The sequence below is a fragment of the Artemia sp. Qi Xiang Cuo genome, chromosome 5 (genome assembly GCF_049724085.1).
Source record: "Artemia sp. Qi Xiang Cuo chromosome 5, ASM4972408v1, whole genome shotgun sequence".
Taxonomy (NCBI): Eukaryota; Metazoa; Arthropoda; class Branchiopoda; order Anostraca; family Artemiidae; genus Artemia; species Artemia sp. Qi Xiang Cuo.
Genome location: NC_142798.1, coordinates 21336149 through 21352290, shown reverse-complemented (window position 1 = coordinate 21352290; position 16142 = coordinate 21336149). Strand labels below are relative to the sequence as shown.

Here is a 16142-nt window from a genome sequence, read left to right as displayed (position 1 = left end):
AAAACAACAAAAAAACAGAAAAAGAAGAATCAGCAAACTTGTGTATATAGCCTAGAGCTAGGCCTGTATTTGGCCCTATCAGGGTAGGGGGCATGGATACAACTTATGCAGCAGCATTTATTATAGGCTTGCCTATTTAAGTATAGGGTAGCCTACCAGTATATAATTACCACTATTCTGAAGGAAACATCTAAATAAAAATAATGCCAATATATTCATTATTTTATGCTTATTTTGGAGTTCCTCAGGGCAGCATATTGGGTCCTACACTATTCAACTTCTTTATTTATGTGGCTCCATCTACTATCAGCAGTAAACTAATGTTCTATGCTGACAGCTCAAAGCTTCTTGGTCCAGCCTTGTCATGTAAAGATCATACCCTTCTACAAAATAATCTTCAACTGCTTGGTTAATGGAATGAGGCTTAGCTTCTTAAATGTCATTCACTCCACCCAAAAAAATCCCTGTCACTCTTACTTTCTCCCAGGCCACCCAGTCTCTTCTGTAAATGATCAGAAAGGTCTTAGGAGTTATTATTGACAATGAATTAAAATTCGGTACCCATGCTATGAAGTCTGCTGCTGGTGCTAGTTCTACTCTGGGACTGATCAAACATACCCTTTCCACTTGCTCTGCTAAAGTCATCAGTTTTCTGTACAAAGGACTAGTTCAACCCAAGCTTGAAGTTGGAATGTTGCTAGCCTCTTCATTTTTCAGAAAATACATAAAAGTTTTGGAAGACATGCAGAGGTGTGCCACCAAAATGATGTCCAGGATGTGGCAACTTTCTTGCCCTGTAAGAATAGCTAAACTGAAACTATACAAGAGAAAAAGAGATGATGCCATTCTAACCTACAAGCTAATGAAGGCCTACGTGCTTCCAGCATTATTTCCTGTTGTTGGTCCTAATTCAAGAACCAGATGTTATTGGCTAAAACTTACAAAGAGTCTACCTTAACTAGAGTCCGCACTCAATTCTTTTCCTTGGGAATTTTCGACAATTGAAACAAACTCTCTTGAAGGTCCAGTTACTGCTGATTCTGTTGATATTTCTAATTGAAGGCTGGATGCTGAGCGGTTCTCTAGGGAGTGGAAACAACTGGGAAGCTACTGATCATCTAACTGCACCCGGTCAATAAACAACAAGGAAAACAGTTTCAATAATCAACTCTGGAGCTTCGCAAGGAGATATCCTTAGATTGCTTCAAGCTGCAATTTAAGGTAATATAAATTTCAATATATTCTAGTAGACTAGTTGCTGTCTAGTCATGTCATACGTAATTGATTCTTACTTAAAGCAGGTTTTTCAGAGACTGGAAACACCCTTTGTCTGTGATCAAGTGCAATATTTACCAAAATATTATTTGGAATGACTTTAAAAAGCAGATAGCAATGGAAGGAAACATGATAATATAATTAATTGAAACATACTGCATATTATTGAGTAATAATTTCTTTGTTTTAGTGTTTTCTTTTAGTTTTTATATTCTAGTGCTGTATCTAGGACCATCAGATAGGGGGAGCATGTGAATTGTCAGAAAGTGACCACAATATTTGGAAAGAGAATAAATTAAAGAATGTAATTGTTACTGCTTTGATTTTGTTCAGATGTTTTCTGCAGAAGACTGGTAAATCATGTCTGTCACCAAATGCATTTATTCTTCTTCACAACTCTTACCCAGGATGAGACCTATCCATGTTTGAGTCTGTCTCTATTTATGACTGTTCCAACTTTAAAAACTTCGTCCAAGATTTAGGTAATGTTTTCCAAGATATGGCTAAAACTGTTACCTTATTTACATAAGCTCACACTTCGGAGCAAAGTAAAGTCCAATGCTGGATGGACCATTAACATGGACTATACTCTACTGGGTGGACTATAAGTTTGGGTTGAATGGGCTATAAACGTGTATTTATGGTTAGGCTCAACTACTAACTATCACTGCAACTACTAACTATATAAAATAGTTTATAATAGTTATATAAAATAGCTAATTACCATCGTAAACTATTAAGATGGTAATTAGCTGTCCAACTACTGGGCATCTTTTCCTAGGCATATGTTTGCTACTACTATTGTATCTGTATAGCCTCCTATGTATATTTTTTTGGTATCACTTTTGTGCATGGCCTCATCTAAAAAACAAACAAGTAGCCTTATTTGATTTACCACTCAACACTGTTTCCAAATATGATGCTAATTACTGTGTCAATTGTCTCCTAGCCCCACCTATAATAGGGCCCATTACAGCCCTTGGCTATGTTCATAACTTTACTGATGAACTCTTTTCTCTTTTATAATTGAATAATAAATTAGTTTAGCTCCTCCCCTCATTCTTTTTTTCTTTCTTATTACTGTTCTAAACATCAACAACAAGAAGAACAATAGGGAATTCTTTTTGCAAGACAGTGGAATTCTATATTTAAATGAATATTTAGACCCTATGTCCAAGGACTGATCATCAGCAAAACAAATATATAAAAGAAAAGAGACTTACAATAACATACAACCATTAAAACTAAAATTAGAACTATAAAACAGTCCCAGCATCTTTACTTCAGCGAAGTTCAACCAGGACTGATAAATAAAGTGAGGTGAAACAAGGCAATTCATTAAAGTGAAAGAAAAATAATGAAAAACATGCTTTCACTGCTAATCTTGCCTTTTTTGGCAGCTAACCTTGAAGGTCTTTTTGTAACTGGTTTTACAAAAAGTGTTTACTGGTTTCGTGTCTGTGTTAGTGTCTACTGATTTTATAATATATTTAGTAAAATCGGTTTTTAATTAAATTTGTGTATAGAGCATTTAGTGAGTATTCTTCCAAATCCCTATTTAAGAAAATATTATGTATCTTAAATATAATTTCAATTGCAAACATTACTGTTCATTATGTAAAGTTTATTTTAATTGTTTGACAAACCACTTGTTCAGTGTATATTTTACTTAATTCTTCGATTTGTGTAATATATATCTGGTAATTATTTGGTTAAAAAAGAAAACAAAAGTGTCTACTTTTTTTCTGTCTTAGTGTCTTCTAAAGTGTCTGTCTTAGTGTTTTCTGGTAAACTAGGAAACTGTTTTTATTTAAACTGTTTATTGAAACTGTTTCCTATTTTAGCAATTGAGATTACAAAGCACTTGAACAAGGTTCAAGTGCACTTGAACCTTACTCATCCATCCAATCACATATTTCCCGATCAAAGAGTATTTATATTATTGTTACATTTCGGTCCCCTAAATTCTCAAAGTTGGGTTTTACAACTAAGGGGGAAGCCGGCCCAACCAACGTGGATTTATATTCGTGTAGCATTTCGGTCCCTCAATTTTTACAAGTGGTTGTTTACTCCTAAGGAGGTTATTGTCCCGGACAAAAAGGATGGATATTCATATCACCATTCGTTCCCCTGATTTTTAAAAGCGGGTTTTTAGAACTAAGTGGGGAACTGGCCCGACCAAAGAGTATTTATATTTTTGTCACTTTTCGTTTCCACAGTTATTCAAAGCTGGTGTTTCCAACTATTAGGAAACTGTCCTGACCAAAGAGTATTTATATTATTGTCACTTTTGTTCCCCCAATTTTTCAAAGCGGGTGTTTACAACTAAGGGGGAAACTTGCCCGACCAAAGAGTATTTATATTCTTGTCACTTTTTGTTCCCCCAATTTTTCAAAGTGGATTTTTACAACTAAGAGGAATGGCAGAAGGGTGTATTTGCGAAATTATAGTTGAGGGCGAGTTTCTAGTGAAACACAAGTGTATATTATTTGAAATAAAATAATTTTAGATACAATACATTCGAGATGGGTTTTTTAGATTTGTGGTTTTGCAGAAGTTTGTATTACCAAAGTAATAATGGAGGTCTAGTTGCTAGAAAAAAATCAATGTGGATGAGTTGAAATAATTTTTTTTAAAAAATAAATGAATGAAAAGTGTTTGATTGGCAGAAGGATGTATTAGCGAAGTTATAGTGGAGGGCGAGTTGCTAGCGAAAAACCTGTGTAGATGAGTTGAAACAAAAATTTTTTAATAAGAAATGACTGAAAAGTGTTTTGGGAGGGATGGGTTGATTGGCAGAAGGATGTATTAGCGTAGTTATAGTGGAGGGCGAGTTGCTAGCGAAAAATCCGTCTGGATGAGTTGAAATAAAAAAATTTAACAAGAAATGGGTGAAAAGTGTTTTGGGGTAGATGGGTTGATTGGCAGAAGGATGTATTAGCGAAGTTATAGTGGAGGGCAAGTTGCTAGCAAAAATCTAAGCTAATAAGGGTTTTTGACCGTAAACTCTAGTTTTTTGTAAGAAAATTATGGAAAATACAATTCGTTGGTTCATAGGTGAAACTTAAGTCTAGGTATGGTTCGAAAAATAAATTATTTCTGTAGAATCTGAGCTAATAAGGGGTTTTTACCATAAACTCTAGTTTCCTGTAAGAAAATTATGGAAAATACAATTCTCTCGTTCAAATGTGAAACTTAGGTACATTCTCTGGTTCAAATGTGAAACTTAAGTCCAGTTTTGGATACTCATAATAATGAGGACTGATGGTTCTAATTCAATATTTTTTTTCATGAAAAAAAACTATTTTTTTTTAAACTTCGAAATTATTCAACTTTTTGTTAGAGTTTTAGTATAGTTCAATTTTAGCTAAGAGTTTAGAGTTTTAACTTAGTATTATATTAGAGTTTTAGTTTGTGATCTAGTTTAGTTTTAGTTAATAGTTTTATGTTTTAATGCGTAGTTTAAGGTATAGTTATAGGTTTGTTTAGTTTTATTTATTACTTTTGTGTTTTACCTTATAGTCTTATCTTATAGTTTTAGTCAGAGTTCTAGTTTAGTTTTAGTTAAGAGTTTAGAGTTTTAGCTTAGAGTCTTAGCTTATAGTTTTTGTTAGAGTTCTAGTTTAGTTTAGTTTTAGTTAAGAGTTTAGAGTTTTACCTTATAGTCTTGGCTTAGAGTTTTTGTTAGAGTTCTAGTTTGGTTTAGTTTTAGTTAAGAGTTTGATGTTTTAAATTTGAGTTTAAGTTAGATTTCTAGTTTAGTTTAGTTTTATTTAAGAGTTTGGTGTTTTACCTTAGAGTCTTAGCTTAGAGTTTTAGTTAGAGTTCTAGTTTAGTTTAGTTTTAGTTAAGAGTTTAGAGTTTTAACTTAGAGTCTTAGCTTAGAGTTTTTGTTAGAATTCTAGTTTAGTTTAGTTTTAGTTAAGAGTTTAGAATTTTAGGCTTAGAGTCTTAGCTTAGAGTTTTTGTTGAAGTTCTAGTTTAGTTTAGTTTTAGTTAAGAGTTTAAAGTTTTAGTTTCGAGTCTTAACTTAGAGTTTTTGTTAGAGTTGAAGTTTAGTTATGATATTTCTAAAGTCAATTAAGATGAAGAAATGTCGGAATGTAGGTTTGACATCACCCGGCACTTGCGAGGGAATTTTTTGGTTCGTGGCGGACTTAAAAAGGCAAAAATAAGGGAACTACAAGAGGTTATAAGACAGCTCATTAAAATACCAAGGTTTCTTCTGATTTTTTGGACCATCCCCATACTCATATTGATGAGGAATGATTGTTATAACTCAATATTTTTTCATGAAAAAAAGCTATTTTTTTAACATTTTTTTTATTTGACTTCTAAATTATTAAACTTTTTGTTGGAATTCTAGTTTAGTTTAGTTTTTGCTAATAGTTTAGAATTTTAGCTTAAAGTCTTAGCTTAGAGTTTTTTTTAGAGTTCTAGTTTAGTTTAATTTTAGTTAAGAGTTTGATGTTTTACTGTTGAGTTTCAGTTAGAGTTCTAGTTTAGTTTAGTTATAGTTAAGAGTTAGGAGTTTTACCTTAGATTATTAGCTTAGAGTTTTAGTTAGAGTTTTAGTTTAGTTTTAGTTAAGAGTTTTAGCCTAGAGTCATAGCTTAGAGTTTTTGATAGAGTTCTAGTTTAGTTTAGTTTTAGTTAAGAGTTCTAGTTTAGAGTCTTAACTTAGAGTTTTTTTTAGAGTTTTAGTTTAGTTTAGTTTTAGTTAAGAGTTTAGAGTTTTAGCTTATAGTATTTTCTTAGAGTTTTTGTTAGAGTTCTAGTTTAGCTTAGTTTTAGTTACGAGTTTAGAGTTTTTAGCTTAGAGTCTTAGCTTAGAGTTTTTGTTGAAGTTCTAGTTTAGTTTAGTTTTAGTTAAGAGTTTAAAGTTTTAGCCTAGAGTCTTAACTTAGAGTTTTTGTTAGAGTTGAAGTTTAGTTATGATATTTCTAAATTCGATTAAGATGAAGAAATGTTGGAGTGGAGGATTGACATAACCCGGCACGTGCGAGGGTAATTTTTTGTTGGTGGGGGGCTTCAAAGGGCAAATTTGGGTGAACTTCCTGAGGTTACAAGACGACTCGTGAAAATTCCAAGGTTTTTTTCATCTTTTTTGGACAATATCCATACTCCTATTGATGAGGACTGATAGTTCTAATTCAATATTTTTTTCATGAAAACAAAATATTTTTTTAACAATTTTTTTTTCTGGACTTCGAAATTATTCAACTTTTTGTAAGAGTTCTAGTTTAGTTTAGTTTTAGTTAAGAGTTTAGATTTTTACCTTAGAGTCTTAGCTTAGAGTTTTTGTTAGAGTTTTAGTTTAGTTTTAGTTAAGATTTTGATGTTTTACCTTTGAGTTTAAGTTATATTTCTATTTTAGTTTTATTTAAGAGTTTGGTTTTTTACTTTAGAGTATTAGCTTAGAGTTTTTGTTAGAGTTCTATTTTAGTTAAGTTTTAGTTAAGAGTTTAGAATTTTGGATTAGAGTTATAGCTTAGAGTTTTTGTTAGAGTTCTAGTTTAGTTTAGTTTTATTTAAGAGTTTATAGTTTTAGCTTAGAGTTTTTGTTAGAGTTCTAGTTTAGTTTAGTTTTATTTAAGAGTTTAAAGTTTTCAGATCATAGTCTTAGCTTAGAGTTTTTGTTGAAGTTCTAGTTTAGTTTTAGTTAAGAGTTTAAAGTTTTAGCTTAGAGTCTTAGCTTAGAGTTTTTGTTAGAGTTGAAGTTTATTTATGATATTTCTAAAGTCAATTAAGATGAAGAAATGTCGGAGTGTAGGTTTGACATCACCAAGCACGTGCGAGGTAAATTTTTGTTGGTGGGGGGCTTAAAAAGGCAAAAAATGAGTTAACTACATGAGTTCATAAGACGGTTCGTGAAAATTCCAAGGTTTTTTCAGATTTTTTGGACAATACCCATAATCCTATTGATGAGGACTGATGGCTCTATTTCAATATTTTTTTTCTTGAAAACAAACAATTTTTTTAGTTAGAGTTCTAGTTTAGTTTTAGTTAAGAGTTTAGAGTTTTAGCTTAGAGTCTTAGCTTAGAGTTTTTGTTGAAGTTCTAGTTTAGCTTAGTTTTAGTTAAGAGTTTAAAGTTTTAGCTTAGAGTCTTAGCTTAAAGTTTTTGTTAGAGTTGAAGTTTAGTTATGATATTTCTAAAGTCAATTAAGATGAAAAAAATGTCGGAGTGTAGGTTTGACATCACCAAGCACGTGCGAGGGAAATTTTTGTTGGTGGGGGGCTTAAAAAGGCAAAAAATGAGTGAACTACATGAGTTTATAAGACGGTTCGTGAAAATCCCAAGGTTTTTTCTGATTGTTTGGACAATACCCATACTCCTATTGATGAGGACTGATGGTTCTAATTCAATATTTTTTTCATGAAAACAAACTATTTTTTTTTAGTTAGAGTTCTAGTTTAGTTTTAGTTAAGAGTTTAGAGTTTTAGCTTAGAGTCTTAGCTTAGAGTTTTTGTTGAAGTTCTAGTTTAGCTTAGTTTTAGTTAAGAGTTTAAAGTTTTAGCTTAGAGTCTTAGCTTAAAGTTTTTGTTAGAGTTGAAGTTTAGTTATGATATTTCTAAAGTCAATTAAGATGAAAAAATGTCGGAGTGTAGGTTTCACATCACCAAGCACGTGAGAGGGAAATTTTTGATGGTGGGGGGCTTAAAAAGGCAAAAAATGGGTGAACTACATGAGTTTATAAGACGGTTCGTGAAAATCCCAAGGTTTTCTCTGATGTTTTGGACAATACCCATACTCCTATTGATGAGAACTGATGGTTCTAATTCAATATTTTGTTCATGAAAACAAACTATTTTTTTTAGTTAGAGTTCTAGTTTAGTTTAGTTTTAGTTAAGAGTTTAGAGTTTTAGCTTAGAGTCTTAGCTTAGGGTTTTTGTTAGAGTTCTAGTTTAGTTTTAGTTAAGAGTTTAGAATTTTTAGCTTAGAGTTTTTGTTGAAGTTCTAGTTTAGTTTAGTTTTAGTTAGGAGTTTAAAGTTTTAGCTTAGAGTCTTAGCTTAGAGTTTATGTTAGAGTTGAAGTTTAGTTATGATATTTCTAAAGTCAACTAAGATGAAGAAATGTCGAACTGTAGGTTTGACATCACCAGGCACGTGCGAGGGAAATTTTTTTTTTGTGGGGGTCTTAAAAAGGCAAAAATGGGTGAACTGCATGAGTTTATAAGACGGTTCGTGAAAATCCCAAGGTTTTTTCTGATTTTTTGGACAATACCCATACTCCTATTGATGAGGACTGATGGTTCTAATTCAAGATTTTTTTTCATGAAAACAAACTATTTTTTTAACAAATTATTTTTTTTGGACTTTGAAATTATTCAACTTTTTGTTAGAGTTCTAGTTTAGTTTAGTTTTAGTTAAGAGTTTAGAATTTTAGCTTAGAGTCTTAGCTTAGAGTTTTTGTTGAAGTTCTAGTTTAGTTTAGTTTTATTTAAGAGTTTAAAGTTTTACCTTAGAGTCTTAGCCTAGAGTTTTTGTTATAGTTGAAGTTTATTTTAGTAATAGTTAAGAGTTTAGAGTTTTAGCTTAGAGCTTAGAGAAATTTAATTCAGGAAATTATGAAAAAAAATAATTTAGAAAGGGTTACGTGCGCGCACGTAACACCGTCTAAATTTTAACAAAAAGTTGAATAATTTCGAAGTCCAAAAAAAATAATTTGTTAAAAAATAGTTTGTTTTCATGAAAAAAATATTGAATTAGAACCATCAGTCCTCATCAATAGGAGTATGGGTATTGTCCAAAAAATCAGAAAAAACCTTGGGATTTTCACGAACCGTCTTATAAACTCATGTAGTTCACTAATTTTTTGCCTTTTTAAGCCCCCCCACCAACAAAAATTTCCCTCGCACGTGCTTGGTGATGTCAAACCTACACTCCGACATTTCTTCATCTTAATTGACTTTAGAAATATCATAACTAAACTTCACCTCTAACAAAAACTCTAAGCTAAGACTCTAAGCTAAAACTTTAAACTCTTAACTAAAACTAAACTAAACTAGAACTTCAGCAAAAACTCTAAGCTAAGACTCTAAGCTAAAAATTCTAAAATATTAAATAAAACTAAAATAAAATATAACTCTAAAAAAAACTCTAATCTAAAACTATAAACTATTTACTAAAACTAAAGTAAACTAGAACTCTAACAAAAACTCTAAGCTAAGACTCTAAGCTAAAACTCTAAACTCTTAACTAAAACTAAACTAAACTAGAACTCTAACTAAAACTCTAAGCTAAGAATAAGGTAAAACACCAAACTCTTAACTAAACTAAACTAGAACTCTAACTGAAACTCAAAGGTAAAACATCAAATTCTTAACTAAAATTAACTAAACTAGAACTCTAACAAAAACTCTAAGCTAAGACTCTAAGTTAAAACTCTAAAATCTTAAATAAAACTAAACTACACTAGAACTCTAACAAAAAGTTGAATAATTTCTAAGTCAAAAAAAAAAATTTGTTAAAAAAATAGTTTGTTTTCATTAAAAAAATATTTAATTATAACAATCAGTCCTCATCAATAGGAGTATGGGTATTGTCCAAAAAATCAGAAAAAACCTTGGGATTTTCATGAACCGTCTTATAAACTCATGTAGTTCACCCATTTTTGCCTTTTTAAGACCCCACAAACAAAAAATTTCCCTCGCACTAGCCTGGTGATGTCAAACCTACACTCCGACATTTCTTCATCTTAGTTGACTTTAGAAATATCATAACTAAACTTCAACTCTAACAAAAACTCTAAGCTAAGACTCTAAGCTAAAACTTTAAACTCTTAACTAAAACTAAACTAGAACTTCAACAAAAACTCTAAGCTAAGACTCTAAGCTGAAAATTCTAAACTCTTAACTAAAACTAAACTAAACTAGAACTCTAACAAAAACTCTAAGCTAAAACTCTAAACTCTTAACTAAAACTAAACTAAACTAGAACTCTAACAAAAACTCTAAGATAAGACTCTAAGCTAAAACTCTAAACTCTTAAATAAAACTAAACTAAACTAGAACTCTAACTAAAACTATAAGCTAAGTATAAGCTAAAACTTCAAATTATTAACTAAACTAAAATATAACTCTAACTCAAACTAAATTGTAAAACATAAGACTCTTAACTGAAATTAAACTAAACTAGAGATCTAACAAACACTCTAAGATAGGAATATAATCACTAACACTAAACTATAAACTAAAACTAAACTAGAACTCTAAAAAAAAGTTGAATAAATTCGAAGTAAAAAAAAAAATTTGTAAAAAAAATAGTTTGTTTTCATGAAAAAAATATTGAATTAGAACCATCAGTCCTCATCAATAGGAGTATGGGTATTGTCCAAAAAATCAGAAAAAACCTTGGGATTTTCTTGAACCGTCTTATAAACCCATGTAGTTCACCCATTTTTGCATTTTTAAACCCCCACCAACAAAAAATTTCCCTCGCACGTGCCTGGTGATGTCAAACCTACACTCCAACATTTCTTCATCTTAATTGACTTTAGAAATATCATAACTAAACTTCAACTCTAACAAAAACTCTAAGTTAAGACTAAGCTAAAACTTTAAACTCTTAACTAAAACTAAACTAAACTAGAACTCTAACTAAAACTCTAAGCTAAGACTAAGGTAAAACACCAAACTCTTAACTAAACTAAACTAGAACTCTAACTGAAACTCAAAGGTAAAACATCAAATTCTTAACTAAAACTAAACTAAACTAGAACTCTAACAAAAACTCTAAGCTAAGACTCTAAGCTAAAACTCTAAACTCTTAACTAAAACTAAACTAAACTAGAACTCTAACAAAAAGTTGAATAATTTCTAAGTAAAAAAAAAAAATTTGTTAAAAAAATAGTTTGTTTTCATGAAAAAAATATTGAATTAGAACAATCAGTCCTCATCAATAGGAGTATGGGTATTGTCCAAAAAATCAGAAAAAACCTTGGGATTTTCATGAACCGTCTTATAAACTCATGTAGTTCACCCATTTTTGCCTTTTTAAGCCCCCACCAACAAAAAATTTCCCTCGCACGTGCCTGGTGATGTCAAACCTACACTCCGACATTTCTTCATCTTAATTGACTTTAGAAATATCATAACTAAACTTCAACTCTAACAAAAACTCTAAGCTAAGACTCGAAACTAAAACTTTAAACTCTTAACTAAAACTAAACTGAACTAAAACTTCAACAAAAACTCTAAGCTAAGACTCTAAGCTAAAAACTCTAAACTCTTAACTAAAACTAAACTAAACTAGAACTCTAAGAAAAACTCTAAGCTAAAACTCTAAACTCTTAACTAAAACTAAACTAAAATAGAACTCTAACAAAAACTCTAAGCTAAAACTCTAAACTCTTAACTAAAACTAAACTAAACTATAGCACTAACAAAAACTCGAAGCTAAAACTCTAAGCTAAAACTCTAAACTCCTAACTAAAACGAAACTAAACTAGAACTCTGACAAAATTTTTAAGCTAAGACTCTAAGTTAAAACAGCAAACTCTTAACTAAAACTAAACTAAACTAGAACTCTAACTTAAAATCAACAGTAAAACATAAAACTCTTAAATAAAATCTAAACTAAACTAGAACTCTAACAAAAACTCTAAGCTAAGACTAATGTAAAACTCTTAACTATAAACTAAACTAGAACTAACAAAAAGTTGAAGAATTTCGAAGTCCAAAAAACAATTGTTAAAAAAATAGTTTGTTTTCATGAAAAAAATATTGAATTAGAACCATCAGTCCTCATCAATAGGAGTATGGGTATTGTCCAAAAAATCAGAAAAAACGTTGGGATTTTCATGAACAGTCTTATAAACTCTTGTAGTTAACGCCATTTTTTCATTTTTATGACCCACTCCAACACACAATATCCCTAGCACGTGCCTGGTGATGTCATACCTACACTCCGACATTTCTTCATCTTAATTGACTTTAAAAATATCATGACTAAACTTCAACTCTAAGCTAAGACTCTAAGCTAAAACTTTAAACTCTTAACTAAAACTAAACTAAACTAGAACTTCAACAAAAAGTCTAAGATAATACTATAAGATAAAAATTCTAAACTCTTAACTAAAACTAAACTAAACTAGGACTCTAACTAAAACTCTAAACTAAAACTCTAAACTAAAGCTAAACTAAACTAGAACTCTAACAAAAACTCTAAGCTAAGACTCTAAGTTAAAACTCTAAACTCTTAACTAAAACTAAAATAAACTAGAACTCTAACTAAAAACTCTAAGCTAAGACTTTAAGGTAAAACACCAAACTCTTAATTAAAACTAAAATATAACTCTAACTTAAACTCAAAGTTAAAACATCAAACTCTTAACTAAAAATTAGCCTAACGAAAATTTAACAAATACTCTAAGCCATGACTATGAGCTAAAAAACCAAATCCTTAACTAAAACTAAACTAAACTAGAACTCTAACAAACACTATAAGATAAGACTCTAAGCTAAAACTCTAAACTCTTAACTAAAACTAAACTAAAACTCTAACAAAAACTATAATCTAAGACTCTAATGTAAAACTCCAAACTCTTAACTAAAACTAAACTAGAACTCTAACTGAAACTCAACAGTAAAACATCAAACTCTTAACTAAAACTAAACTAAACTAGAACTCTAACAAAAACTCTTAACTAAAACTAAACTAAAACTCTAACTAAAACTCTAAGCTAAGACTCTAAGATAAAACACCAAACTCTTAACTAAAACTAAACTAAACTAGAACTCTAACTGAAACTCAACAGTAAAACTTCAAACTCTTAACTAAAACTAAACTAAACTAGAACTCTAACAAAAACTCTAACAAAAACTCTAAGCTAAGACTCTAAGGTAAAACTCTAAACTCTTAACTAAAACTAAACTAAACTAGAACTCTAACAAAAAGTTGAATTATTTCGAAGTTTAAAAAAAATAGTTTGTTTTTATGAAATAAATATTGAATTAGAACCATCAGTCCTCATAATTATGAATATCCAAAACTTGACTTAAGTTTCACATTTGAACCAGAGAATGGACCTAAGTTTCACATTTGAACGACAGAATTGTATTTTCCATAATTTTCTTACAGGAAACTAGAGTTTATGGTCAAAACCCTTATTAGCTCAGATTCTACAGAAATAGTTTATTTTTCGAACCATACCTAGACTTAAGTTTCACGTATGAGCCAAAGAATTGTATTTTCCATAATTTTCTTACAAAAAACTAGAGTTTACGGTCAAAAACCCTTATTAGCTTAGATTTTTCGCTAGCAACTCGCCCTCCACTATAACTTCGCTAATACATCCTTCTGCCAATCAACTCATCTACCCCAAAACACTTTTCACCCATTTCTTGTTTAGTTTTTTTATTTCAACTCATCCAGACGGGTTTTTCGCTAGCAACTCGCCCTCCACTATATTTACGCTAATACATCCTTCTGCCAATCAACCCATCTCTCCCAAAACACTTTTCAGTCATTTCTTGTTAAATTTTTTTTATTTCAACTCATCTACACAGGTTTTTCGCTAGCAACTCGCCCTCCACTATAACTTCGCTAATACATCCTTCTGCCAATCAAACTCTTTTCAGTCATTTCTTGTTAAAAAAAAATTTATTTCAACTCATCCACATGGGTTTTTCGCTAGCAACTCGCCCTCCACTATAACTTCGGTAATACGTCCTTTTGTCAATCTACCCATATTCCCAAACCCACTTTTCTTTATTTTATAAAAAAAATTTTTATTTCAATTAACACCTCTGTTTTATCTGCTAGCAATGTGCCCTCCGCTGCAATTTTGCTATCACACCCTTCTCTCAGTCCTCTTCGTTGTAAAAATACAGTTTAAAAAATTGATAAACCGAGAGGTGACAAGAATATAAATGAACATTGGTCGGGCCAGTTTCCCCTTAGTTGTAGACACCCGCTTTGAAAAATTGAGGGAACGAAAATGACAAGAATATAAATACTCTTTGGTCGGGCCAGTTTTCCCTTAGTTGTAAAGAACAGCATTGAAAAATTGGGGGACCCAAAAGTGACAAGAATATAAATACTCTTTGGTCGGACCAGTTTCCCCAATATATTAAAAAACCCACTTTGAAAAATTGGGCGACCGAAAAGTGACACGAATATAAATAGTCTTTGGTCGGGGCAGTTTCCTCTTAGTTGTAAACACCCACTTTGAAAAATTGGGGGAAGGAAAAGTGACAAGAATATAAATACTCTTTGGTCGGGCCAGTTTCCCCCTTAGTTGTAAACATCCACTTTGAAAATTTGGGGGAATGAAAAGTGACAAGAATATAAATACTCTTTGGTCGGGTCAGTTTCCCCTTAGTTGTAAACACCCACTTTGAAACAATTATGGGAATGAAATATTCCAAAACTATACTCATTATCTGGTTAGGCCAGTTTCCCATTAGTCTTAAATAACCGCAGTGACAAATTGAGTGTACAAAAAGTGAATATAATAATATTCCTCATTGGTTAAACCGGTTTTCCCCCTAGTTGTAAAAACCCACTTTGAAAAATTGGGGGACCGAAAAGTGACAAGAATATAAATACTCTTTGGTCAGGCCAGTTTCCTCTTAGTTGTAAACACCCGCCTTGAAAAATGGGGGGAACGAAAAGTGACAAGAATATAAATACTCTTTGGTCAGGCCAGTTTCCCCTTAGTTGTAAACACTCGCTTTGAAAAACTGGGGGAACAAAAAGTGACAAGAATATAAATACTCTTTGGTCGGGCCAGTTCCCCCCTTAGTTTTAAACACACACTTTGAAAAATTGGGGGAACGACAAGTGATAAGAATATAAATACTCTTTGGTCGGGCCAGTTTCCTCTTAGTTGTAAACACCCGCTTTAAAAAATTGAGGGAACGAAAAGTGACAAGAATATAAATACTCTTTGGACGGGCCAGTTTCCCCCCTTAGTTGTAAACACCAGCTTTGACAAATTGGGGGAAAGAGAATTTACCATAATATAAATTCTATTTGGTCTGAGCATTTCCCCCCTTAGTTGTAAACTACCGCTTTGAAAAATTGTGGGTACAAGAATTATCAATAATATAAACACTCTTTGCTCAGGGCAGTTTCCTCCTTAGTTGTAAACACCCAATTTGAAAATTGGGGGAACAAGACGCGACTAGAATATAACTACCAGTTTATAACAAATTGCCTGAGTTAACAAGCCCTCGTTAGACTCTATTTTAAACTTACAACCCTGTTCAAAACACCACTGGTGTATTATACCAAACACATCGAAGTATTCGCAAATGCTAATTAATTAACATGCTCTTCAGGGTTACCTTATACAAAAAAATAATTGATATATATTGGCTGCTAAACAAGACGCACCGGTTTTCTGACACGCATAGCTTTCACTCTCTTTGAAAAGGTGTAATGCCCTGTAGAAGTATTACCTATATGCATGGGGATAGTCACTCTCTTTGAAAAACCAAACCAGACTATACCCATCAAACCTGACTATACCCACCAAACCAGACTGTACCCACCAAACCAGACTATACCCACCAAACCAGATTATACCCACCAAACCAGATTGTACCCACCAAACCAGATTGTACCCATTAGAAACCTGTCTGGTACAGGGGCGCACGCAAAATGGTACCTCTTACTCTACTACCATATACAACTCATTTTTCGTCTATTATGGTATTGATAACATTACATTACTATTTCTCTGTACCTCATATGCCAAAATATGCGAAATAAAACTTTTTTATTTAGAGCACGCCGACAATGATATTAAATGTGAAGTCCTAGTCAAAGAAAATTCATGCTCTTTTTCCAATTTTTGAAATTAACTAGAAATAAATTTTCTTAATCTGTAATACCATCCATGATAATGGCGATGAAAC

The 16142-nt window shown here is 31.6% G+C and overlaps 1 protein-coding gene across 6 annotated transcripts in view; it reads left to right on the top strand.

Moving 5' to 3' along the window:
• The window catches only part of MRP (Multidrug-Resistance like Protein 1), a 175237-nt gene that overhangs the window by 12153 nt on the left and 146942 nt on the right, over positions 1 to 16142 (top strand). Inside the window, exon 1 of one of the 6 annotated variants that reach the window (XM_089089425.1) lies at positions 1201 to 1221. The exons of the other annotated variants lie outside the window; for them this stretch is intronic. The gene's annotated coding sequence lies outside the window, so the exon portion shown is untranslated. Of the gene's footprint in view, positions 1 to 1200; positions 1222 to 16142 lie in introns of those variants that run through there. 6 annotated transcript variants of the gene reach the window in all.